The sequence below is a fragment of the Ailuropoda melanoleuca genome, chromosome 1, assembly GCF_002007445.2.
Source record: "Ailuropoda melanoleuca isolate Jingjing chromosome 1, ASM200744v2, whole genome shotgun sequence".
In the NCBI taxonomy this organism is placed as follows: domain Eukaryota; kingdom Metazoa; phylum Chordata; class Mammalia; order Carnivora; family Ursidae; genus Ailuropoda; species Ailuropoda melanoleuca.
The window spans coordinates 57,391,028-57,416,348 of record NC_048218.1 but is presented as its reverse complement, the minus strand read 5'-3'; the positions used below and the strand labels follow the sequence as shown (position 1 = coordinate 57,416,348).

At 38.4% G+C, this 25,321-nt stretch overlaps 1 protein-coding gene across 29 annotated transcripts in view; it reads left to right on the top strand.

The window, feature by feature from the left end:
• The window catches only part of ZBTB20 (zinc finger and BTB domain containing 20), a 761,796-nt gene that overhangs the window by 576,291 nt on the left and 160,184 nt on the right, over positions 1-25,321 (top strand). For 27 of the 29 annotated variants that reach the window (XM_034659426.1, XM_034658883.1, XM_034659530.1 and 24 more), the window contains one exon: positions 22,831-22,870. The exons of the other annotated variants lie outside the window; for them this stretch is intronic. The gene's annotated coding sequence lies outside the window, so the exon portion shown is untranslated. The remainder of the gene's footprint in view (positions 1-22,830; positions 22,871-25,321) is intronic. 29 annotated transcript variants of the gene reach the window in all.

Here is a 25,321-nt window from a genome sequence, read left to right as displayed (position 1 = left end):
CACTGTTAGTGTATGCAGTCTCTATGGTAACTGGGACATATGCCACAATACCAAGATTACTGGAGCAACCATCATAGTGGGGAAATCGGCACATGCACTCCTTTGGCACTATGGAGGTTTCCCCATTGAAACTGGAATCAGATAGTACTATTTTAATATGCAGGGCAAGGAAGGGAGCAGAGGAAATGCTATGAACCCAGTCTTTCTACAGGCACGTTATTGGGTTTTGTTGGAATTTGTGAAGTTGATCTTATTTTTCATGAATACAGCTAGACTGGTGCATAGCTTCTGACCAGACATGGATAAACTGGTGGAATTTGGGGAGGATGGTATTCCTTATTCTTAGAGATATGTGACTATACTGTAAACAAGCTAATTTTACTGAAATTAGGATATATTCTTAGGTAAACTCAGGGAAAATTTACCAGTAAGCTATAAAAATTATTCATTATCATTGTAGAGACAGACTTTTTCAGGTGATTTCCCCCAACAACTGCATATTGACCAAGTGGGACCAAAAGGCAAAATGGCTGTCTCCCAATATCCCTTAGGGTGGAGGCAGTTCTGTTGGGAAGAAGGAAGGAGAACGAAGCAAGAAAGCTCTTTTGGTTTCTTCCTCTACGACTCAGCTTCCTCTCAAATATGTGGAGGATTGGACTCCCAGGTACAACCCAATAGAAACAAAGGCCTAAAGCAGCATTTTACAACCTTGGCCCTGTTGACATTTGGAGCCAGGTAAATCTTTGTTGGGCAGGACCGTCCTGTACATTGTAAGTTGTATAGCAGCATCTCTGACCTCTACCCACTAAATGCCCATAGCAACTTCTTCAGTCTTGATGACCCAAATGTCTCTAGACACTGCCAGATTTCCCCTGGTGGGGGCAAAAATTGCCCCAGGGTAAAAACCTAAAGCAAGATGTGGCTTGGGTAAGAAAAGAAAGTTGGAGAATTCCTTCAAAGGCCCAGATTATTCATTCAGTGGATACTTAGCACATATTTGTTGAATCTTGACAACCTTCCAGGTGCTCTTTTGTGTATCAGGGATGCAATGATGAACAAAGAAAGCCCTGATCTCATGGAGCTTACATTCTAGTGGATGTGTGCCACATGCTCCTAACCAGCTGGAACCCTTTGCCTCGACACAGCCTAACAGCAAATGCTTCAAGCCAACTGAGGGCCAGGAAAAGAAAAACCAAGTTCATATTTGAAGACTCTTTCTCAGTTTATGAACCTCAAAAAACGGCACTGATTTAAAAATGAAACTTGGCAAGTGATTAGTTCATATGTTTTAGTTTATAATATGTTTTAATCATTTTGGGTGTTTTCAAAACAAATGGTGAGATTAGGGGTTTTTTCCTTCTATTTTTGGCCTCTTTCCTCTGGAGAGTCCTTCTCTTGTGTTTAGTTTTGGTGTTCTTAGTATATTTGAAGAATGCTTTTAAGTGTTTGAAATGTGTGCACGTGGATGAAAGGAGATGAGGAAGAAGAAACATTAAGACTTTGTGATCCCTGATCAAACAAAGACCCCTACCCCAGCCCCTAAGCAGTGTTCAGGCATCACTTCCTCAAGGAAGCCTTCTCACAAAACCCTCATGGCAAAGTCCTCCATCCCAGATGTTCTCCTAACACTCTTCATGTATCTTTATCATAATCAAAATTAAGGAACGGACTGTGAAATTAGTTGTTCAGTTGTTTCCCTGTCAAATGTAAGTTCAGTGTGGCTCAGCATGCTTCCTGTTCTACCCACAGTTCTACTGTCTTCAGCACAGGGGCTGGCACACAGCAAGAGCTTAAGAAATATGTGTTGACTGACTGAGAAACCCAGCTTTTGCGGTGTCCTGCCCACACACTTATCCCATGCACTGCATGTGGATTACCCTCCCCCCACTATCACACTTTATTGTGTTGATCATTAGCCTGTAGACCCTAAAGTAACATGTAAATTCCTACAATCACACTTATATCAAAAAGTCTAAAGAACAGCCTAAATTCATTAATCTTGGGGATATTTCAGGCTTATTTAGAGATTGTAGGAATGTAAGGGAAAGAACAGGGCATGGTATTTAGGAGTATTTTTAAGATTACTGATGCCCTGCACGTTGCTCAAGAATTACAGGGTTTATTTTTTTTATTGTTTTTTAGAATTACAGGGTTTAGAGGATAAGTGTGTATAATTGCCCGGACAGAAATTAATGTGATTTATTTACTAGTTTTCTTGATTGATATCTCTTTCTCTCACTAGATTTTAAGCTCCATGAAGGTGGAGGACTTGTCCTCCCAATAACTTTATTCTCTGTGCCCAGAATGATATTTAACACATAGTAAGTATTCAGTAAATATTTGTTGAAGGAATAAGTGTAAGCATTCATTAAATCAATCCTATGTTGATTGATAGATTAATTGCTTATTACTGCATCAAAAATCCAGGAACACCATCAAGTTCTTATTCATTCATTCAACAAATATATTTTGATGTCATGCATCCTAACATCTAGAAGAGTGTCTAACACATAGTAGGCACTCAGTATTTGATAAGTGAATGAGATAATGAATATTCACATATACTCAAAGATGGTTCATTTACTAAGTGTGTCCATTTACTAGGGCTGCTATGACAAAGTGCCATAAACTGGTGGCTTAAACAACAGAAAATTATGTCTCACAGTTCTAGAGCTAGACACCCAAGATCAAAGTATCCACAGGGTTGGTTCCTTCTGAGGGCTCTAAGAAGAATCTGCCCATGCCTCTCTCCTAACTTCTTGTGGTTTGCTGGCAATCTTGATATTTTTTGGCTTATAGAAGCATCACCCTGATATCTTCCTTCATCTTCACATAGTGTTCTCACTATGTTCATGTCCAAGTCCAAATTTCCCTTTTTATAAGGACCCCACATATTTGATTAGGGGCCCACCCCACACCACTATTACCCAATCTTAACTTTTTTGTCACATATGCAATGACCTTATTCCCAAATATAATCATGTTCTGTGGTACTAGGACTAGAACTTCAATATATGAATTTGGGGAGGACACAATTCAAACCAGTAACACTAAAATAACAAATCTTCGGATAGTATTATTTTGATGGTTAATTTCTATTTTGAAAACATCAGCTTATCAAAATAACATCTAGTTTCATGAGTCTGTATGGAAATTGGTATAATGATATTAATAGCATCTACTATATTACACAAAAACTTGTATGTTTATAATATAAAGAGGGAACATGAAGAAAGTCCAAGAGGCATGAATGTACATAGCACATTTTGTTGAATAATGTGTGACCAACAATCAGTTTTATGGGGAAGACTGCTAAAGATTCTGAAGGAAACTGTATATGAATCAAAGGCATTTGGTCTTTATTTTACAGACATCAAGGAACCAGCACAGAATTCAAAACTTATTGAACTATAGAAGGGTATAAAAAGGGTGAATCGTTTGTAAATTATTCATCAAGGAACCTGACTTTAAAAAGAAAGAAGTAAAATGATGAGGTTGAAGAATGGATCTTGGGAACTAGCAGTTCAGAGGTTTTTGGTGACCTTGGCAGTTTAATTAGAAACAGCTAGAGAAACCAAATTTTAATGCATTGATGAATAAATTTGGGGTTTATTTATTTATGTTTTTAAAGATTTTATTTATTTATCTGGCAGAGAGAGAGAGACAGCCAGCGAGAGAGGGAACACAAGCAGGGGGAGTGGGAGAGGAAGAAGCAGGCTCCCAGGGGAGCAGGGAGCCCGATGTGGGGCTTGATCCCAGGACCCTGGGATCATGCCCTGGGCCGAAGGCAGACACTTAATAACTGAGCCACCCAGGCGCCCCTAAATCTGGGTTTTAGGAAGCTTGAAGATGGTACAAAGGAGGGAAAGATCAGGTCCACGGAAGATGGTTTGTTATTCGTTAATTTGTTATGGTTGCTATTGTTTGTTTTAAATGAGGTCATGTTGGCAGGCACTAAAAAAAAAAAAAAGAGGAAAAACAGAAGAAAAGAGTAATTGGTATAATAAGACCCTGGAGCAGATCATCATCAATACTAGAGAGAAAGGTCTCTGAGATGTGATGGGTGGGTTCTGACAGAGGTGGAGGGAGGAGATGCTATTTGATGATCTCTGTTTCTCTGTGAAGAGAGAGACAAGGTTAGTTGAGAATGAATAGTAGAAGGTAAGTTAGAAGGAGTTAGAGTGATAAATGGAAGATGGGGGATAAAAAAGGAAAATGACTGGGAACAATAAAAGAACTGTAAAGTAGTTCTGAAACACCAGCTAGAAACCAGGACTTTGGAGAGGCCCCACGCTGTACAGTTCGGGAAGTCCAGCATTGTTCAGCAGCCTGGGAGCTGAGGACAACACGCGTGAGTGCGTTCATCTGGGCTAAAGAACTAGCTAGGTACACTTGAGAACCATAGATGAGGGAATTAACGAAGCTAGTAGATGTCTTTAAAGTTAACAACCTTGGGGTCCTGGATGGTAGAGAAGAAGTTGGAGATTGATAGTCTGGGGGAAAAGAAGAGGGAGAAAGTGAAAGTCAGAAAGATTTTGGTAAGAAGGTAGAGTACTTTTTTCTGGAGCCATGTATATCCCAATAAGGAAGCCTGTCCCTACCACACATGTCTTTTGACACCGGTCTGAAAGAAATCACAGAAAGTAGACTGAGCGCTTTGGAGGGCATAGACTAGACCCAGAAAAGGCCTGCAGGTTAGGATTTCATTCCCAACTCTGCCAAATAGCTTGATTTCATGTAACTTAATGACTTTGCCATCATTATTACCATTGTTGCAGTTTGCAGATCCTTAGGAAAAGGGTGTTGCTTGTGTATATAAAAGTAGAATAAATGGGGCAAAATGGTGATAATTGACAAGAGGCAAATAGGTTTTACTTTTTGCCTCAGATTGCAAAAGTGTACTGATGTTTCCTTCAAAGCATGCTTGTTTATTTCTCTCATTCTAAGATTCTCTATTTATTCTGTTAGTAGGTCTTCAGAGCTGGCACTCACTCCTTTGGCACTCACTTCCTTTTTGTGTCTCTTTTTCCTTGTTTCTTCTTGCCTTTACGCATTGAATGTGGTGGTTTGTCTCAACAGCCTTCCCCCCACCCAGTGACCAAATAAAGTATTCTCATAAGCTTTGGATTGTATTTTTTTTCCCAAGAAGACAGGGCTAAAAAGTTGGTGCTTGGTTATAGAATACTCTTAGGTACCTCCCAGATGACACTGTACAGCTAACCCCTCATGCCGTATGCATTCAGATGACCTAGGTATCTCTCTATGGTATTCCAAAGGAGAGCCCTGTTCCTGTGGACTTAGTCTCTATATGTCAGACTGGCAAAGTAGCCAACCATGTTATTCACTGTGAGATACCATGCTCTACTTATCCTCTACTTGCTTGAGTGACTGGCATGAACATAATACACTGGGTTTAGTAGTTTCCTAAACCCTGTGAGAATTTTTAAGCTCCTTCTCTTGATATTGTCTATCTATAAGTTCAAAAAATAATTTGAGGGGAATTTCAGTAAATAACCCTAAAGAAGCTCCTTTTTTCCTTACAAATATAAATCCCTATAAAATTCCATTTTTTCCCCTACTCATGACTCTATTAAAGCTCTTTCCAGCACTGCTAAAAACCAGCTGGTCTAGAGATTAATATGACCAGACATACCATGAATTTTTTAAATCTCAAAAGTCCCAGCTTCTGGGGCGCCTGGGTGGCACAGCGGTTAAGCGTCTGCCTTCGGCTCAGGGCGTGATCCCAGCATTATGGGATCGAGCCCCACATCAGTCTCCTCCACTATGAGCCTGCTCCTTCCTCTCCCACTCTCCCTGCTTGTGTTCCCTCTCTCACTGGCTGTCTCTATCTCTGTCGAATAAATAAATAAAATCTTAAAAAAAAAAAAAGTCCCAGCTTCTAGTTCTTGGTCAATCAAATATAGGTTGTATTTGCTTGTATATATAATGTATATTGTCACAAGTCTTTTCTAAATTCTTTTTTGGTTTTACTGTCTCTAAAATTGTCCCTACATGTTTCTCTGTTATAAAGAGTTTGTAAAGGAAAGAACTTGAAGAATGGAGGGGAGAGAGTATGTAGTGATGGAAAGAGAAAGCACACTAGGGAAGAAGGAAAACCAATGAAGAGATGGAACGAGTAGTGATTTCCCTTTTCCCTAATCCCCTAATAGTGCTTTTATGTTTGGTTTTGATATTCCTCTTGCCTGATCCCCCAAATGACCTCCTCCTAGCCATTTGTTCTGCAGAAATAATCTTTTCACTGCCAGCAAATATCTCCTACCTACCCAATAGGTCGAATCTCCTGCTCTAGCAGCTTAACATCTTTTCCAGCCTCTCAAGCCCCTTACCTGCTGACTTTGGGTACTCGGACCCATTGTCATTAGTTCCTCCCTCCCCCTATCCTGTCCTGGCATAGAGAGTGTTAATGGCTGATGCAAATCTGAAAAGAACTCTACAATAATTTGGTTTTACTTTATAAACATTCAAAATATAAACGGGTAAACTACAAGTTGAATTCATTAATTCTTCCTCTACTATTTAGAAAGATGAAAACTGCATTTTTAAAGAAGGGATTGATTGGTGTCATGTACGTATTTGTTCACTTCTGTTTATGCAAGATAATAAGAGTATTAACAATGGTATGTATAATTCCATCACCACTGTTTATAATAAAAAGGAAATATCTGAAAAGAAGTGGGGAGAGAACACTTGCTGCTCTGTACATATATTAAATTCTTCCATTTTTGTTTAAAAGGCGTATGATGGAGAAAAATTTTGATAAGTTGAGGAGGAGTTAGTGTTCTTTATATCATGTTCACTGACACTGACCTAAGATTGCTAAGTTTAGAAAAGACTAAAATATGATGGAGGGATGCCTCCTTATAAGGAGCATAGAGACTAGAGACATGTGCTCCATTAAATCCTCTCTGAGATTGAGATTACTTGAACAAGACTAGGATCCTCTTTTGGGTGCTGAAATGTCCTGCCCTGGAGAGTAGTGAGTGCTGTGTCTGGCAGACGTGACTCGTAATTTGCCTGTAACTCAAGATATGCTTCCTAGGGGCTGAGGCCCCATTAATTGTTCCAAAAATGAAAAAAAAAATGTTTCAAATAAATTTGTAAGGACGGATTTCTAACACTTAAATAGTTCTAGGCAGACTTTTATAATGTTTTCTCAGCTGTTTGAGAAAGAACGTGTAATTGGTGGTGGGGAAGGGGTTTCTTACTTAAGTAGGAATTAGCAGAGTTGATAATATAGACCATAAAGAGGTCATTCATGAGGCCTTCGTGGATATCAGAGCAATTGGAAAAAATGAATAAGGAACAAGAAGAGAAGTTGTTATGTTTATGATAAATTACCTAAGTGGGCTGATAACCTGTCAGTGATAACAGAGGCATAACTTTCTAAAGCATACATTAGAATGAAAGGTCCTTGAGGGGCGCCTGGGTGGCACAGCGGTTAAGCGTCTGCCTTCAGTTCGGGGCATGATCCCAGCGTTATGGGATCGAGCCCCACATCAGGCTCCTCTGCTATGAGCCTGCTTCTTCCTCTCCCACTCCCCCTGCTTGTGTTCCCTCTCTCGCTGGCTGTCTCTATCTCTGTCGAATAAATAAATAAAATCTTTAAAAAAAAAAAAAAGAATGAAAGGTCCTTGAGAGCAGGTGTAGAGTCCAGTTAGCAGAGTGATTAATAATAGACTCTGAAAAAACATTTGTTAAATTAATGAATTAATACATGACTCCATCTGGGCAGTGCCTTGCGTAGTCTCTCTTATCCAACCAATTCTCAAGAAAAGTTCGAAAACTTTGTTAGGTTCTCCAGTGAGATAGTTGAATTTTAACAAGGAAATAAAGTCACTAATTTTTATTGATTTATTCATTTTAATCCCATTCACATTCCTGTTCTTGTTCACCCACCTAGGTAACCACGTTCTATTGGTAGTTGGACCAATTTTGCATGAAAAGTGATGGGAAATGAATTCAGAGAGGTAGTGAGGGGTTGGGCTTCATAGGCCATGGTAAGGGCTTCAGAATCCCAAGCTATCAGTGAGGCTGGAAAAGTCTGATGGGAGTCTCTGAAATCACAACAACCCAATTGTAGGATTACCAGATGAAGCAGTTTCAGCCAAAGTCTGGAGCCACACATGTAAGAGCTTGATTTAGGCTACATGTCAAATATAAAATCTCTGACCACTGTAGATAAAATAAAACAAACTGTGCCTCATTGGACCCCCTTCTTTGCCTACTGAATCAGTTTAACCCACCTAACACTCCCGGTTGGCAGCCATACCTACGAAAAGCTTAGGGAGTAATAGGGAATGTGTTTTAGAACTTTAATAAGGTCTTTGGTTCCAAAGCATAGTTTTTAAGACACTTCAAACAAGATTTTTAAATATTAGATAGGTTTCCCCTTGTACTGACTGTCTGCTGTGCTAAGAACTATGGAATTCTTGGGCATTTACTAGTGTGTGCATAAATCACTTTGCAGAGGAAAGAGAGGTTGAAAGTTCACACAAGACGTGCATGCTCTATGACCAAGTCATACCAGAATGAGCCAATTTGGCACACGTGCTTTTGAGAATGTGAAAGAGCTGATAGTTTGCCTAAGATGGGTCGTTCAGGGGAGGTCATTTTCTTGTCCATTTATGTATAAATCTTTAAAATTCTGAAGCCATAGACTAGTATAACTGAAGGAAATACCCCAGAATTTTTCTTATAATGTAGCAGAGATGACAGACTTAAAATCTGATGGCTCTTTCGATAGCTTCTAAAAGAACTGGGACTTGTCTGGCTCCATTTGTCTGCCCAAGAAGTATTTCCGTGATTTATCCATGAGGGTTTCTAGCAGAACCTTACACTTACTGTCTAAATTAATGATACTCCTATCTTTTCCCATGACAAAAACTCTATGCTATATACATTATGTTAAAGACTTTTTTTATTTTAGCATGTGGACATATTCTGTAAAAGTGTTTTCAGTTTCATCACATTGACAAGCTGATTCCATTAAATCACCCACCACCATCATGTTCACTTTTTTCGTTTTTGAAAAGTTAGAAAACAGTGATAATATTGGAGTTTTTTAAGGCATTCACTTTGGCAAAAATAAATCTGGAAAAACCTGAGCCTATTCCTTGAAGTGAAAAAAAAAAAGATGGGTTGTATCATTCTTCTCATTGGCCCTTTTCTTGAAGCTGTTAAAGACAAGGAGAGAGGCTGGATCTTTTTTATCTTTTCTAGTAAAATGAGATGTTAAAAAAAATTGTGGATATAGATCAAACTTCTCGACCTCAGTATTTATTATATATTATTTGTTATTTAAGATAGAAACCTCAGTACATTGAATGAGTAACATGAAAGTGTTTTAATTCAAGCATTTTTGAGCATTTCTGCACCCTCTGATAAAATGTTATTTGGTAATACTTTTGGGTTACACTGCTGTTTTGAATTAGAGCAGATATATCCTAGCTCTCCCATCCCTGTGCTTTCCTCACTGAGAAGAAAAAAAAAATCATCTGATCATGCTACTGCTGGGTCATTTAAAGCATTGAGTGGATGTGTGAAATGAGGGGAAAAAACCACTCAGTATGGGGTTAATTAGCTCTGTGCAGTTGTGGGTGGGTCACTTCCTCAGGACCAAATCATGCAGGAGGAACCATGCACGTGCAGACTTGTAAAATTAAAAGAAAGCTATGAACCCTCAGACTCTGGGGGCACAAATTGATTGCCTTTGGAGACACGAAAGAAACCCTTTTGCACAACGAGTGTTTAAGGCTTCACTGGTCAAAAAAGAATAGACTTCCCTCAAAGTGTCTGGTGTAGGCCACTGTTGGGCACTGCAAATGAAGCTGCAGTTGAGAAAACCTTGGCAAATCTGTACTTTTTGCAATTGACCTCCGCTGGACTCTTTAAAATCGTATTATCTTGCTCGCTTTCTTTGATACGCCTTATTTTCCGGGTCTCATCTTGGAAACAACATACACTCTTCCTGAAAGTATGGGCGAATCCTTTCTGTTTTCCTAATTGTATTTCACAGACTGCCACAGGTTCCCTGGCTACTGAGATCAGCTCCACCATGGCGTAGAGGATCCCTACCAGCTTATTTACAGTCTTAAGTCCTTCCTGAAGTAGGAGGTGAAAGAGCAGGCAGGAAACATCCTCAGTGCCTAGATCGTTAATAGGTAAATCTGAGAATTTAGGTTATTTACAAGGAAATTTCACAGGCAGGGTTTTCTAGGGAAGAGAGATTGTGAAAAAGACTCCTTGAGCCTATGCTAACCAAGGGCTGGAAGCCAGTGGAGATTACTGTGAGGAGATCACTACTGAAGAATACGTTAGTGAAGTGTCAGTGCAAAACAGTCCTGTTTTCTTCTGCTTCTGCCTAAACCACTCTAACATCAGTAGGAACAACCATTCATGGAGTGTGTGGAGAGAAAAATCCCCAAATATGTATTACAACTTTTGAGAGAAAAATAAATATATGCGGTGCATGCACACGTATGTATATATCTTTACTTGCATTTAAACTATAAGCAACATTTGCTTCTTGAGTTGGGGAAGCAGTAAAATTGGAAAATTTGGAAAGTCTAAAGCAGAATCCACCACGACCACCACCACCACCACATACAAACATAATTGCCATACTTCCTCCATGGCCTGTGGAAAAACCTGAATCTAGATCTTGTAAAGACAGTTAAGAAAATGCAGATTCCCTGGAGAGGAAGTATTGAATTAAATAAATAGATTTGCAGATAACCAAGAGCAAGTTGGACTTCTGGAAGACAGCTGACTGAGAGTGTCCCCACAGAGGCAGTCCCAGTCACATTTATTTCTTTTTCTTCAACTGCCTGATATGATAGGCATGTAGAGGTGAAAATATGGATGTGGAAATAAGAAGAGATGGAAGGAGACAGGCCATGAGTAAGTTCTATGAATTCTTTTTTTTATTGAGGTTTAATTGACATACATTATATTAGAATAATATATTGGTTTCAGGTATACAGCATGGTGATTCAATGTTTGTATATATATATTGCAAAATGATCACCACAAGTTTAGTTAACACCTGTCACCATGTGTAGTTACAAATTTTTTTTTGTTGTGATAAGAACTTTTAAGATTTACTCTCTTAGCAACTTCCAAATATTCAGTAGAGTATGATTAACTATAGTTACCATGCTATTCGTTATATCCCTATCACTTATTTATTGTATAAATGGAACAGTGTACCTTTTGACTACCTGTACCCATTTTGCCCTCTGGCAACCACCAATCTGTTCTTCGTATTTATGAGCTTGATTTTTGTTTTGTTTTTGTTTTCTTGTTTTTTGAATACCACATGTAAGTGAGATCATATGGTATCTGTCTTTTCTTATTTGTTTTATTTCACTTAGCATAATGCCCTCAAGTTTCATCCATGTTGTCACAAATGTCATTTTTTGAGATGACTGAATAATATTCCATTGTGAATATATACCACATCTTTATTCATTCATCCACTGATGGACACTCAGGTTGTTTTCATATCTTGGCTGTTGTAAAAAAAAAAAAATACTGCATTGAACTTGGGTATACATATATATTTTTGAGTTAGTATTTTCATTTTCTTCAGATAAATACCCAGAAGTAGAATTGCTGGATCATATAGTAGTCCTATTTTTAATTTTTTGAGGAAACTTCATGCTAGTTTCCATAATGACTATTCTAATTTGCATTCCCACCAATAGTGCACAATGGTTCCCTTTTCCCCACATCTATGCCAACACTTATTTCTTATCATTTTGATAAATAACCATTTTAACAGATGTGAGGTGATATTTAATTGTGGTTTTGATTTGCATTTTCTTGATGATTAGTGACATTGAGCATCTTTTCTTTGTATCCTATTGGCCATCTGCATGTCTTCTTTAGAAGAAAATGTCTATTCGGGGAGCCTGGGTGGCTCAGTTGGTTAAGTGTCTGACTCTTGGTTTCAGCTCAGGTCATGATCTGAGTCATGAGATTGAGCCCCGTGTTGGGTCCTGTGCTCAGTATGAAGTCCCCTTGAGATTCTTTCACTCCCCCTCTGCCCCTCTCCCTCACGCCTACACCTGTGCACACACACTCTCTCCTCCTCTCTCTCAAATAAATAATATCTTTTAAAAAAGAGAAAAAGATAAATGTCTATTCAAATCCTCTGCCCACTTTTTAAATCAGATTTTTTTTACTATTAAATTATATTAGTTCTTTATATATTTTGGATATCAACCCCTTATCAGATCGGATATATAATTGGCAAATATTTTCTGCCATTCAGTAAGTTGCCTTTTCATTTTCTTGATGGTTTTCTTTGCTGTGCAGAGTATTTTTAGTTTGACATAGTCCCACTTGTTTATTTTAGCTTCTGTTGCCTTTGCTTTCGGTATCAAATTCAAAAAGTCATCACCAAACCCAATGTCAAGGAGGTTACCGCCTATGTTTTCTTCTAAATTCAAGTCTTTAGTGTATTTTGAATTAATTTTTGTATATGGTATAAGGTAGTAGTCTAGCTTCATTCTATTGTGTGTGGCTATCCAGTTTGCCCAACACCATCTATTGAAGTGACTTTCCTTTCCCCATTGCATATTCTTGGCTCCTTTGTCATAAATTAATTGACCATATGTGAGTGAGTTTATTTCTGGGCTCTCTATTCTGTTCTGTTAATCTATTTGTCTCTTTTAATGCCAATACAATACTGTTTTGATTATTATAGCTTTGTAATAGAGTTTGAAATCAAGGACCTTGATGCCTTTGACTTTGTTCTTCTTTCTCCAGATTTCTTTGGTTGTTGGGAGTCTTCATATTTCCATACAAATTTCAGAATTCTTTCTTCTATTTCTGTGAAAAATGCCATTGCAGGTTTTATGAGATTGCATTGAATCTGTAGATTGCTTTGGGTAGTATGGACATTTTAACAATATTAATTATTATAATCCACAAGCACAGAATATCTTACCATTATTTGTGTCTTCAATTTCTTTCATCAATATCTTATAGTTTTCAGTGTACAGGTCTTTCACTTCCTTGGTTAAACTTATTCCTGGGTGTTTTATTCTTTTTGATGGAACTATAAATGAAATTGTTTCCTTACTTTCTCTGATAGTTTGTTTTTAGTGTATAGAAATGCAACTGATTTCTGTGTACTGATTTTATATCCTTCAACTTTACTGAATTCACTATTAGTTCTAATAGTTTTTTTGTTTTGTTTTCTTTTGTTTTGTTTTGTTTTGTTTTCTGGTGGAGTCTTTAGGATTTTCTATGTATAGTATCATGTCATCTGCAAATAGTGACAGTTTTACTTCTTCTTCTCCAATATAGTTGCCTTTTATTTCTTTTTCTTGACTGATTGCTCTGGCTAGAATTTCCAATACTATGTTGAATAAAAGTGTCACATCCTTGTTTTGTTCCTCATTCTAGAAGAAAAGCTTTCAGCTGCATCTGTTGAGATGATCATATGATTTTTATCCTTTATTTTGTTAATATGGTGTATAACACTGATTGATTTGCAGATATTGAACCATCCTTGCATCCCTGAAATAAATCCTACCTGGTTATAGTGAATGAAACTTTTAATATATTGTTGAATTAGGTTTGCTAACATTTTGTTGAGGAATTTTTAGTCTATGTTCATCAGGTATATTGGCCTGTAATTTTCTTTTCTTGTGGTATCTTTGTCTGGTTTTGATATCAGGGTAATGTTGGCCTCATAAAATGAGTTTGGAAATGTTCCCTCCTTTTCTATTTTTTGAAAGAGTTTGAGAAGAACCAGTATTAATTTTTCTTTGAATGTTTGGTAGAATTCACCAGTGATACTGTTTGGTCGTGGACTTTGGTTTGTAGGGAGTTTTTAAATTACTGATTTGATCCCCTTACTAGTAATTGGTCTGTTTGGATTTTTCTATTTCTTCATGATTCAGGTTGTATGTTTCCAGAAATTTATCCATTTTTTCTAGGTTTTCCAACTTGTTGGCATTTAAGTGTTCTTAGTAGCCACCTAGATCCTTTGTATTTCTGTGGTATCAGTTTTACTGTCTCCTCTTTCCTTTCTGATTTTACTTATTTGAGCCCTCTCTCTTTTTTTCTTAGTGAATCTAAATAAAGATTGTCAATTTTGTTTATCTTTTCAAAGAACCAGCTCTTGGTTGTATTGATCTTTTCTATGTTTTCTTTTTGTCTCTATTTCATTTATTTCTGTTTTGATCTTTGCTATTTCCTTTCTTCTACTAACTTTGGGCTCTGTTTGTTCTTTTTCTAGTTCCTTAAAGTTAGGTCATTTATTTTTCTTGTTTATTTGAGATTTTTCTTATTTCTTGAGGTAGGCATTTATCACTGTGAACTTTTCTAACAGAACTGCTTTTGCTGTGCCCGTAAGTTTTGGTGTAAGTTTTATGAATTCTAACAACTGATGTTAATGCTTATTGTACCATAACTTTTCAAAATTCAAGTTGATGGTTATCTTGACACCTTGGCTGTTCAGTTCATTCCTGTCATTTGAAACAGCATAAGCAATGACTACATGAAGCAATCATTAGCCTAGTTAGGTTGTCAAACTCAGCTTAATGCTTTTTTTTTGTAGTGATACTGAACAACAACAACAACAAAAATGTTTCTTTTGAAAGGTCTTAGGCCTCTATCCTTCCAAGTTCTGATCACAGCATAACTAACCTCATAAAAAGTCATTAGTGAAGATTAGAACAATATCCTATAATGAATTAGCTATGAAGAAATTGGCATAGTTTATCTCTTTGATTCATGTTCTTATGAAAATGTGTTGCAAAATAAAACTATATTTCTTTCTCCCAATCTTTTTTTTTTAACCAGATTATTACAAGTTACATTGGGACTGATTTTTTTCCTAACAAAGGTTGAATAACACTCAAAGGCTTTAGTAGCCAAAGTCCATCTTTAGAAATAGCTTTCTTCTATAATGTACTGCCAATTTCTTATGTGTGTGTATTTTGACCTTCCTGATGCCTCTGCTATGGGCTGCCTGTTGATTGGTACATGTTAGTGCTTTGCTTATAAGAGTTGGGCAATAGTTCAGTGATCCAGTCCAAATGTGGACCATAGATAGAATAGGCTCATCTTCTATTTAAGAAATGTAGCAAACTGCTTTAAATGAAGTTGGTTCAGACAAGGCCGTTGGAACTCTTCATCTAACCCTGTGTGCTGTATGTAATGGACACTACTGCTGAGCTCCAAAACTGCAAGGTAAATAGACAAGAAAGCCAGTAACTTGCCATCCCTGTGAGAGCTTTCTCTAAGTCTGTTATTAGATTTACATTCTTAATCATATGGGGCCCATTCTGGTCATTTAAAAGGACTTGTTCACTGGTTCTCCTGATGTCTTTGAAGATTGTCCTGGGAATAATAATAGTGAGTTCTTATATTATTTTCTGGTCTTTTCTAACTTTCTTTAAATTGGAGATTGGGTTTATATGCATATCCATACCAGGTTTATTAAATATTCAGCTAAATTTCTTAGACATGAAAGAATTAATTGTTAGAATGTTTTACTCTAGCTAATCATATGTTTAAACTATAGTACATTCAAGTACATTTTTCCTCAATTCTATTTGTGACATATACACTTGGCAAATTGAATTGAGACGTAAACATTATAGATACTATTTTGAATTTAGTAACTTACAGATTTTTTTTTTATATTGCCTAATCCTCTTCAAACTGTAGAATGTATTTTACTCAACTGTGTTGTGATTCTGTACAATTTTTAGGATCAACATGTTATAGGATTTTGTAGTCATAAAGAGCTAATCACGATGAGAGAAGTTATTGAATCCATCTCCTGACTGGAGGCAGAGCTGCATTATTCCATCCAAAATAGATGAAAATCTTTCCTATTTTTAAATAGCCATGAAGATAGAAATTTCATAACTGCTCTTAGCAATCTATTTGATTATTTACCACTTGCACATTTAGGATGTTCATCTTTAAGTCTTAACTTAAATTCTTCACTGGGCAGTTTAATATCGTTATGCCCTAGGACAAAAATGTCGATCATTATCTTCTTTATAACAACTCTTATAGTCAGAAAACCATGAAAATATACCTCAACTTTTTCATTATGAAGCAAAATTATCTCAGTGTTTTTTTAAACATTTACTTTTGTTTTTATAGCTCTTTCTGTATGAGAGTGGCAAAGGGGACTATTTTAAAAAGTTCTGTCATATATGATGCCTCTGAGAAAGACACTGAATATTTTAATTTCTCTGTGCTGATGTGGAAATAGCCACAGCTTTTTCATTATATGCTGATGGACAGAGCGTTTGTGTTCATTTAACCTTGAGGTTGAAACTTGTTCCCAAAAAAGTAACTGACTCATAGCATTGGCTAGACCCAAGAATAAAGAGCATCAGTTTTCCTAATCTTAAAGCTCATCTTGCCCCCACTCCTAAAACGCACTAAAATTAACTTTTCCTTGACCTCTCTCTTGTGCTATTTATTTACTGGTTTAACCACTTTTTTCTATCATCTTTGTCTCCTAAAATAGACAGGCAGCATTTATTCAACAAATGTTGGAGTGTCATGCTGTGTTTAGGACACTATGCTAGGCTTGGGAGATTCAAGTGTGAACTGTTAGCAAAGACTCAAAGACAAAGATGTCCTAGGCATGTTCAGGGAGGAGCCAACAGGCTGTCATAGAATATAAGGAAGTGGTGCTGGGGGCAGGGAGAGAAGCCCGAAACAAACAAACAAACAAACAAACACCAAGAGAGGTGGATTGGGGCCAGACTGTGAAAGATCTTGGATTCTCTTAAGCAAATAATTGATGGTAATAAGGACAAAAGTAACATTTTTCAATCTATACTGTGGAAAGCTCTTTCCAAGTCTTTAAAACACATACTGTGCCCATGCTGTGTTCTTGGTTTACTATCTAACAGATCATTGGGTATAAGTACCTGCTTAATTTATATCTTTTGGTATAAATTTTATGTCATGATTTTTCCCTTTGAATTAAAAAGAAAAAAACATTTGAGGGAACCATTTGAGTAAAGACAGCCTTCTGTTCACACTGATCTGGATCTTTCTTTCTCCTGCTGTGCCCGTATTTATTCCAAAGCCCTCTGTAACACTAACATGTCACTTTCTGTGTTTACACACTAAGGAATCTCAGGATGAGTTTCCCTTATAACAGACACAACCTTTTTGCTAAATGGCATTAATGGTGGTCTGTGAGCAACATTATGACCAGGTATTTCTAATTGATTGGACCACATGATAACAATGCCAGACCTTTTTAGCATCCCCTAAAGGATATCAGTGTACTATAGTAAAAGGTCCTGGTATACCAATCTGTTTGAAACCCATGAAGCTACAGTTTCAGGAGTTTGGGATATAGAAGGAAAAGTTGTTTGGGATCAGATTGTAGAGAGCTCTTAACTCTCTTCATAACAGAGTTAGATCTAATTTAGGAGCCGTAAGAAATCATCCTGAACGTATTAAACAAAGTCAGTCCCTGACACTATCTCCTGCCCTGCCCTGCCACCCGCCCAGCTCTCCAGCTTTTATTTCATTCTTATCTTTCAGGTCCTATACCTGTAAGAATCAGGAAGACTCGGGAGGATTTGTATGGGGTGGGGTGGACTGTCAAGTTGTCTTACCAATGTCTCAGACCTAGAAACAGTCCTAGACCTAAATGCTGAACTTTCGCTTTTGAATTCTCTCTTTTTATTGATCATTATTTCATCATCAGATTTAACATAGCATATTAAGGAGAGGTAAGGCATCATTGATTTCCTTATCATTCTTCTCAAGGTGGATCCAAAAAAATGAATGGCCTTGAAAAGAAGACCCTAAGAAATGAATGATTTGTGGCATTTATAGTCTTCTTAAGACTGACCAAGAGGAATGAAAATACTTCAAGAGACTTGTCTTCAGGAGACCCCAAAATCTAGTTAGCGGGAGATTGCACATGCTCTGTATGCACATCCGAATAACCCTTCCATCTGACTTTGACTTGTAAACCTTTGCCAGATCAAAAATAGAGAATTAAAAACCTCTCAATTCAGGGCGCATGAAATGTCATTAAATCTAGCATAAAATTTCTTGAATCTGTCAGATAACGGAAATCATGTATCCATAGAGAAGATGGAATATCAATTGACAGGAACCTATGAAGCTGGCACTTATTCTGAGAGACATATGAATCTAAAAATCCAATAGTGCCTCAGCCTTTGAAAACACGGAAGCCAGAAAGGTATTAGAAAAATCAATAAGGTAAAAATCTTCATCCTACTATTTGGAATGACTCCCACATAAGAATTAATTAACACAATACTTCTAGAACATTAAAAGGATGTTAAAATGTTATCTCTACCCATAGAAAACAAAGATACAAACCCACCTAACTTCTAGAGAGAGGGCTGAAGAGAAAAGATTGGAAAGATTAAAGGCGCTTGTAAGAGGTCATTTCTGCCCTGTTGTCACACCATTTACCCTCTTCAGATAGAAGGATAAGTGTTGAACTTTAGTTCATCTGAATTCCTCAGCTCTATCATCAATGCTGTGACACATTCTAATTTTCTGATTCATTTGTGATGAATAAGCTCTCTCTTTTCTATTCACAGTGCTAAAAGTAACCAATTTTTGTGAGTGAGTTATGATTACTTATTTTCCATTTTTGTATTGCGCTATTATTTTCCCTTTGCAAAGTTTCTCTCACTCTTTCTCCGCCAGTGTGAATCCCACGTACAGAAAAGCCTTTGGACAGTACTGCTGCCTAGGCTTCAGTCAGTGGAGAGGAATGAAAGACTGACAACCCGATTCAGTTTTTAACCCAGCCAGATACCTCAGCTGGCAAGTGGCTCAGCTTCCGCACCATAAAATGGGTATAATAATAGCTTTCCCTTACCACTGTGAAATATTTAGAATGCAAATCAAGCCAAACCTGTCTCCTTCCAAAGGAGAAGCTCAAACTAGCCTACAAAATCCTGAATGAGCCCAGATTTCAAGGGGAAACATAAAATGGGAAATACCTAGATGTAGTGTAATTTAGTGGTTAAAAATATGTAGACTTTGGAATGGTACAAACTTATTCAGATCCCAACAGCTGTGGGATTTGGGGTAAGTTTCCTAATTTCTCGAATCTCCCTTGTTCTGTAGTAAATTGGAGTTAACAGTATTTGCTCTTCTAGTCAGGGTGAAATGATCTAGTGCTAATGCCGCTTTTCAAACTCTTCTGCATAGGTGATCCTCAGGTTAGAGTGAGTGATCCAGTCAGTCCTCAGGGTGAGGGCCATTGCCGGAGGCAGTCTGCCACACGTGAGACTTTTCAGAGGTCTCAGCATTCATCCTGCAGATACATGCGCATTTTGCATTCATCTCCTCAACATGTTCTTATTTGTTTCACTGAACCAGAAGTTCCACGAGGACAAGAACAGGGGCTGTTTTATTTCTTCTGTAACATCCAAGAAATAGTTATCTGATAAATAAACGTACGTACAAATAAGAGATTAAACTACTTAGCCACAAGCACAACTGACTCTCCAAGAAGACAGCCATGTCTTTATGATTTATTCCGTGGCCTGGTGTGCTCCTGTTACGTTGCTCCACATCCCTGGGTATGCCCACCTTCAAACTGGAGAAGCATTTACTGAGCAGGATGCTGCAGCCACAGAAGGTGCTGAGTACATAGCGACTCCTCTCTTCTCTGCTCACTACCCCTCTACCTCACTGTCCCTAAGCCTCTGTGGGCTTTGTTTAAAAAGAAATTGTAAAGAACTAGGTAAGCCAGGGTCTGGGAGGCCTTTGAGGAGTCTGTGTGTCACTAGCCACACGCGTCCATGTAGAGCTCTATTTCCTGTATGTTTTGTTTGCTCCTGGCTCCAGCTTATAGGGACTTGTTCAGCTTCCTGGAGCTGACAAGCAGTGGGATCACACGGGCATGTTCTCCCCTCTCCCCTAGGCTAAGCGTGGCTAAACTGGAATTCATGAATGACCTTCATGGAGTCTGGAAGATTCTTGAAACGTGGTGTTTTTAAGGAGTTTTTTGGGGAGGGATTCTCATAGGGAGCCGTATCACCTCAAAATGTTGGAAACCATTCCCCTTGAACATTACATAAACTGAAATCAGAATTGACTAATCTTTATTAATAATACATTTAATTAATAACACATTTAGTTCCTTAGAGGTTGACACTATACAATAATTTCTACTGGGAAATCACAGAACACAATTAGACTTCACCATAAACCACCCCTTTTCCCCCTTCTACTCTTGCCTCCCCCACCATGTTTTAAGGTCCTGATTCTTTTGAGCTTTACAGTTATATATTCTTTGCTAGATATTTATGCTTTGAGCCTAGAATGCTTAATGCAAATGTTTTTCATCATATGCAAAACTATCGTAGATAATTCTTTGCATTTCAGATGAAAACAACTTACAGACATATAAGGTGGAAAGAGCACACATATCAATAAAATAACAATTTGAACTGAACAGGAATAAACCTATGTAGATTAATACATATTCTCAAAATTGCAGATTGTAATTCAATCAAGAAGTAGGGGCCTTTTGACGTTTATGAACATTTATAAATTGTATAAGAACTCTGAGATTAAATTTTTAGCCTTAGTATTAAATTTGGGATAGGTATTATTGTTTTTCATTAATATATAAGGACGACAATTATATCCAATAAAATCTTCAATTTAACTTGGCTTTAATTTTTCTTAGACTGTGACATAGACTCTGTGATTTTTCTCCCCATCTTGGATTCCTGTCATTGACAGCCTGTGTGTCACTTGACATCGGGGAAGGATATTTCTTCTTCATTCCAGGCCTTGCGTGTATTAGTCAATCTGGGTACAATTTACATTGATCTCTTTTGATCACATCAAAAATTTAACTTTGACTCATTAACTTTTATGAATAAATGCTCCTTATAATTTGAAATGGAAAGTCATGTGCTCAGATATAAGAACACAAATGCTAGGTACAGTTTTTAAAAAGCATAATGTCTTATTGAGAGTTATTGGGTTTATACGTGCAACAGAGAAATGATAAGTGAGCATATTTCATAGATAACCATTAATCACATTTTTCTCCTTTTTCCCGAAGTTTGGGGAAAAAAGCAAGCTCGAAAAAGTTAAGAGGGAAAAAAGGAAGGGAGGGAGCAGGGAGGGAGGAAGGAAGGAGATTTAAAAAATAGACTGGTGCAGTGGTCTAGGATCCTGGCTTGTAGAGGGGACTAGAACATAGCAAAACTTAGAACTTTAAAGTCTTTGAAGACTAGTCAATCTTTATATTTCAAGTTTGTGTGTACTTCCAATGAATCATACATAATCTAATTATCTTGCTTAAAGTTTTCATTAAACTCATCAATTTTGTGAAATACTTTGAAAGCATTGGAGACTCCCAGCTTCTCTTGTGTTAGCATACATTATGATCCAGGCTGCAGATTTTCATCTTAACTCTTATTGTTCAAGGGGGGGAACACCATCCCTCACACTTACATGTGCCATGAAGAGGAAACTTTTCGTTTGGAGGAACCTCTATGAATGTGCACTTGTCTAGAAAACTTGTTGAGAAGTGAAATCTCTTTAATTGACGGGTTTGTTTGTGTTTGCTTTGGGCTTATTCTATGCTAAATTATATAATCAGATCCCTCTACTTGATCTCTTTTAGTAGGATTTGTTTTGCACACTTCTGGAGGCCTTCGATGAAGCAGTTAAAATCATGGTGTCAGAGAGGCAAGAATTCGATCAGCATATATTAATAGTCCTTGATATATTTGAGTGGGGTGCGGGTAGAGAGACGTGCTTTGTTTTTTCAGTATCCCTGTTTGGTTTATTGATCTCTCATGGATCTTCTGCTACTTGAGTTTTATTTTTCTGTAAGAGAAGCTGCCAAAACAGTGGTGAGCAGGCCAGTGACATCATAGCTCATTTGGCTTGTGAGTTGAGGATTACAAAAGAGAATTATCTGAGTTGAAATACAGAAGGAGAAACTGTTAAGATCAGCTCCCCACAAACCTGAGGTTTTCATCGTTAGAGATGTGCTTTGGGAGACAGATGTTTTCCTTTGAAATCATTTTGTCAGAGGGGACACTCCTAGGCTGGAGACAAGGGGCAGAGAAGGCGGTATATGGTCCTCAGTCTGCACCAAGCCAACACGAGGCTGCCTCGCGTCAGGTTGTCAGCTGAGGGGCGATGATGCATGTGGGTGTTACAGCTGTCCAGAGGATCTTCTGGGCATTAAACATACTGAATTTACCCTTAGAAGAGCCAAAGTTTATCAGAGTTTTATTCATCTTTGTCAAAATTAGTTAAAATTTGCCCTGTACTACACAGTAAAGCCTTTACTATTCTAGTCAATGCTTCCCAATAGATGTTTATGCAGTGATAGGGAATGTTCTACCTCTAAGACAGCCACCAACTACAGGTGGCTCTTGAGCCCTTGAAATGTGGCTAGTGTGACTAAGGAACTAACCATTCCGGCTTTTTTATTCAAGTTTAACTAATTTAAATAGATAAGTATAGATAGTGGCTATTGTATTAAAGAGCACAGCTCTAGAAAATACCTATACCATTCGGATCAGAATGACGTTAACAAAGAAAGAGGTTGGCACTCCTTGTGCCTGGAAATACTGTGTTGGTCATATAGCAGGAGATCACACCTTTGGAAAATTTTATGGGACTGATCTCTTTTTTTTCCTCAGGCTACAGGTAATAAAACAGGCCCCTACTGCCCATCCTCAGGAGCAAACAGTTTTGTCTATACCTTAGATTGGTTTTCCTTCTCCCTATAGTATCACTGGGTTTATTTTTAATTCCTTGTTTTTGTTTTTCCAGTTCTGTGACCATCAGTCTGTGGCCTGACCCTTCTCTTTATGTAAGTAAGAGTGGTTTCTTTACTTTTCAAGAAGGCGTCGTATTTGGGAAATTTGGATCTTTATTGGCATGTTTTCTCGTTGACTTTGTTGTGGTTTCCAGTACTTCTTCACTACGTCTTAGCTTCCTTTGGGTTTGGAATCAGTGTTGTTGGTGGTGGTAGTCATTGCCATCCATGAGGGGGCCTGAAAAGAGCGGGGCCTCAGGCACTGGACTTCTACAAAGACTGCCTTTTACTCAGCCGTAGCTGCTGTTTGCAGGAGTCACTGCTCCTTTCCAGTAGAGCTTACGTTCTTCAGCCAGACACCCGCAACAGTCGGGCTTTTGCTCCACAGTCAGTCAATGGGCAATTATTTATTCTTCAGTTACACACCCATCTCTAGGTCCAATAGTTTTTGATTTCAACTTTTGGGTCAACTTTCATTTATGGACAAAATTTCCAATACCCTTTTACTCAAGAAGTACGAGCATGGACTATAAGGCTTGATCCTCTTAGGATAAAATTTTGTCTGTCATCACAAGTCCAGAAAAAAAAAAAGAGGGAGAAAGAGAGAAATCCGGGATTATGTGTGCCAAGAGGTTTATAGAAAGTACCGTCCTTTTTTAGAAAAGATGGGAAGTCATTTGAAAAGGAAGAATAAAAAGAGAGGGAAAACTTGATTTTAGATGAAAAGAGAGAACGTTTGTTCTTTAAAGCCCAAACCAGGCTGCACAGAACGGGTTGGATAAGTTTTACCTCAGGCTGCTTGTAAGAGATTCTGAAGCAATGAACCCAAATAATCATAGTGGCTCACCGCATGAGGCACCGCCCGAGACATACTGCAGGTAGGGGCAGTCACCTTTTGTGATAAATAGTCACCAGCATCTTCCCAGCTGCTTTGATCACTCTGGTGGACACTGTCCCTTACTCGCAACATGTCTTACTTCAGCGACTTCTCAGTCCAAGGTATTTCTTGTGTGGTAATCATTTGCACAGAAAGGGGGTTCCCCTGGTTCGCTTGCATGTGTGGGGCTTCCACTAACATTCCTAGAAGCTAGTTGCAAATATATTCAGGGGAGCAGAATCCCCAAAGGACTGACCGTAAGGCTAAAGTCCAAAGTGACAGCCATTTGACAGAGAAAGGAGATTGGTGAAACTCCCCAAAGACAGCGGGACTGTGTGTAATGCATTTATACAGCAGGGGTGGATCCTCCCTGCCCCTGACAAGTCTTGTTATTCCGTATTCTCTGTGTTGATAGCGCGGGTCTGTCAATGCTTTGGAGGGTGTCAATGTGCATGCTTATGGTTACCACTCCACATTTCCGCGTCCCTACTTCAGTTACCTAGCACTGCATATTTCTAGTCCTCCGACTGGCAAATCATTTTCGTTACAGTTCTTTTGTGTAAAAACAGTTCACATAATAGCTCCGTGTTAGACAAGGCATTAATCCTCACATCACCGGGGATGAGTCAGCACAGTGCACTCCTGCCCGCACGGCTCAGCTATTATGACGTCAGCACTGTAGGGCAAGCCTCAGACAAGCAGTACAGGGGACTGGAGACCTGTGTTACAGATTAGAAATCAAGGGAGAGACCTTTGAGATAAAAACGTAATTGAAAGGCTGTTTCTGGCTCATAGGAAAATGTGAAACTGATTCTATGCTACATCAACCATTAATCAGGCAGCTTCTAGAGAGATCCTAGTTTTTAACCGGAGATGGGGCTGAGAGAATGACCTGTAATGGGCTGACAGCCCATTTCTATGCCCACTAACGTTGTCCCACCCCCGGGCCAGCCTTCATGCTTGCTTGGGTTGTTCCAAATCCTGAGGCTACTTTTGTTTCAAGGGTGACAGGGCTTGTGACAGTCCTGCTGTCCTCAAGTGCCCCACAGACACAGCTGATGGCTCCAGGGGTGGTGCCCCAGATACCTATCAAAGGGAAAGAAAAGTTTCTTGGGAACAGATCAGAACGTTATCTCCCCAGTGTTCCTAGCTCCTAGTGCCTCTTCAATGGCCTTCTCCAGACAGGTGCAGAATTCTGCCTTCTCTCCCTGGCACTGCATTTAGTCCAAAGTCCCAACCTGGATTTGACACAGATTTCACCAGGAGCTGAATAGCTTCCAGATGTTCCCCCCAAGAGTTTTCCATCCCATTACTCTTTAGCAGAAACAAAGAGGAGCCCACTGTAGCCTGCCACACTGCCTTAAAGCAGGTAGCACAGACTTAGCCTGTTTGAGAAACCAAGTTATTATAAATTAGACCTCTCTACAGTTCAGGCTCAGATTCATTCTCAGAACAATACCTTTCAGTATTGAAAACTCAGTATTGAAAAAGCTGAAAATTCATGGCCTCAGCGACATCCTCTGCTAACAAGACATTCCTCCATCACACCCTCTATCCCTCACTCTTCCTTTCACCCCGTGATAACCGTCAGAAAGTGCCTTACTGCTGCGATCTTCTGCCTTCATTAG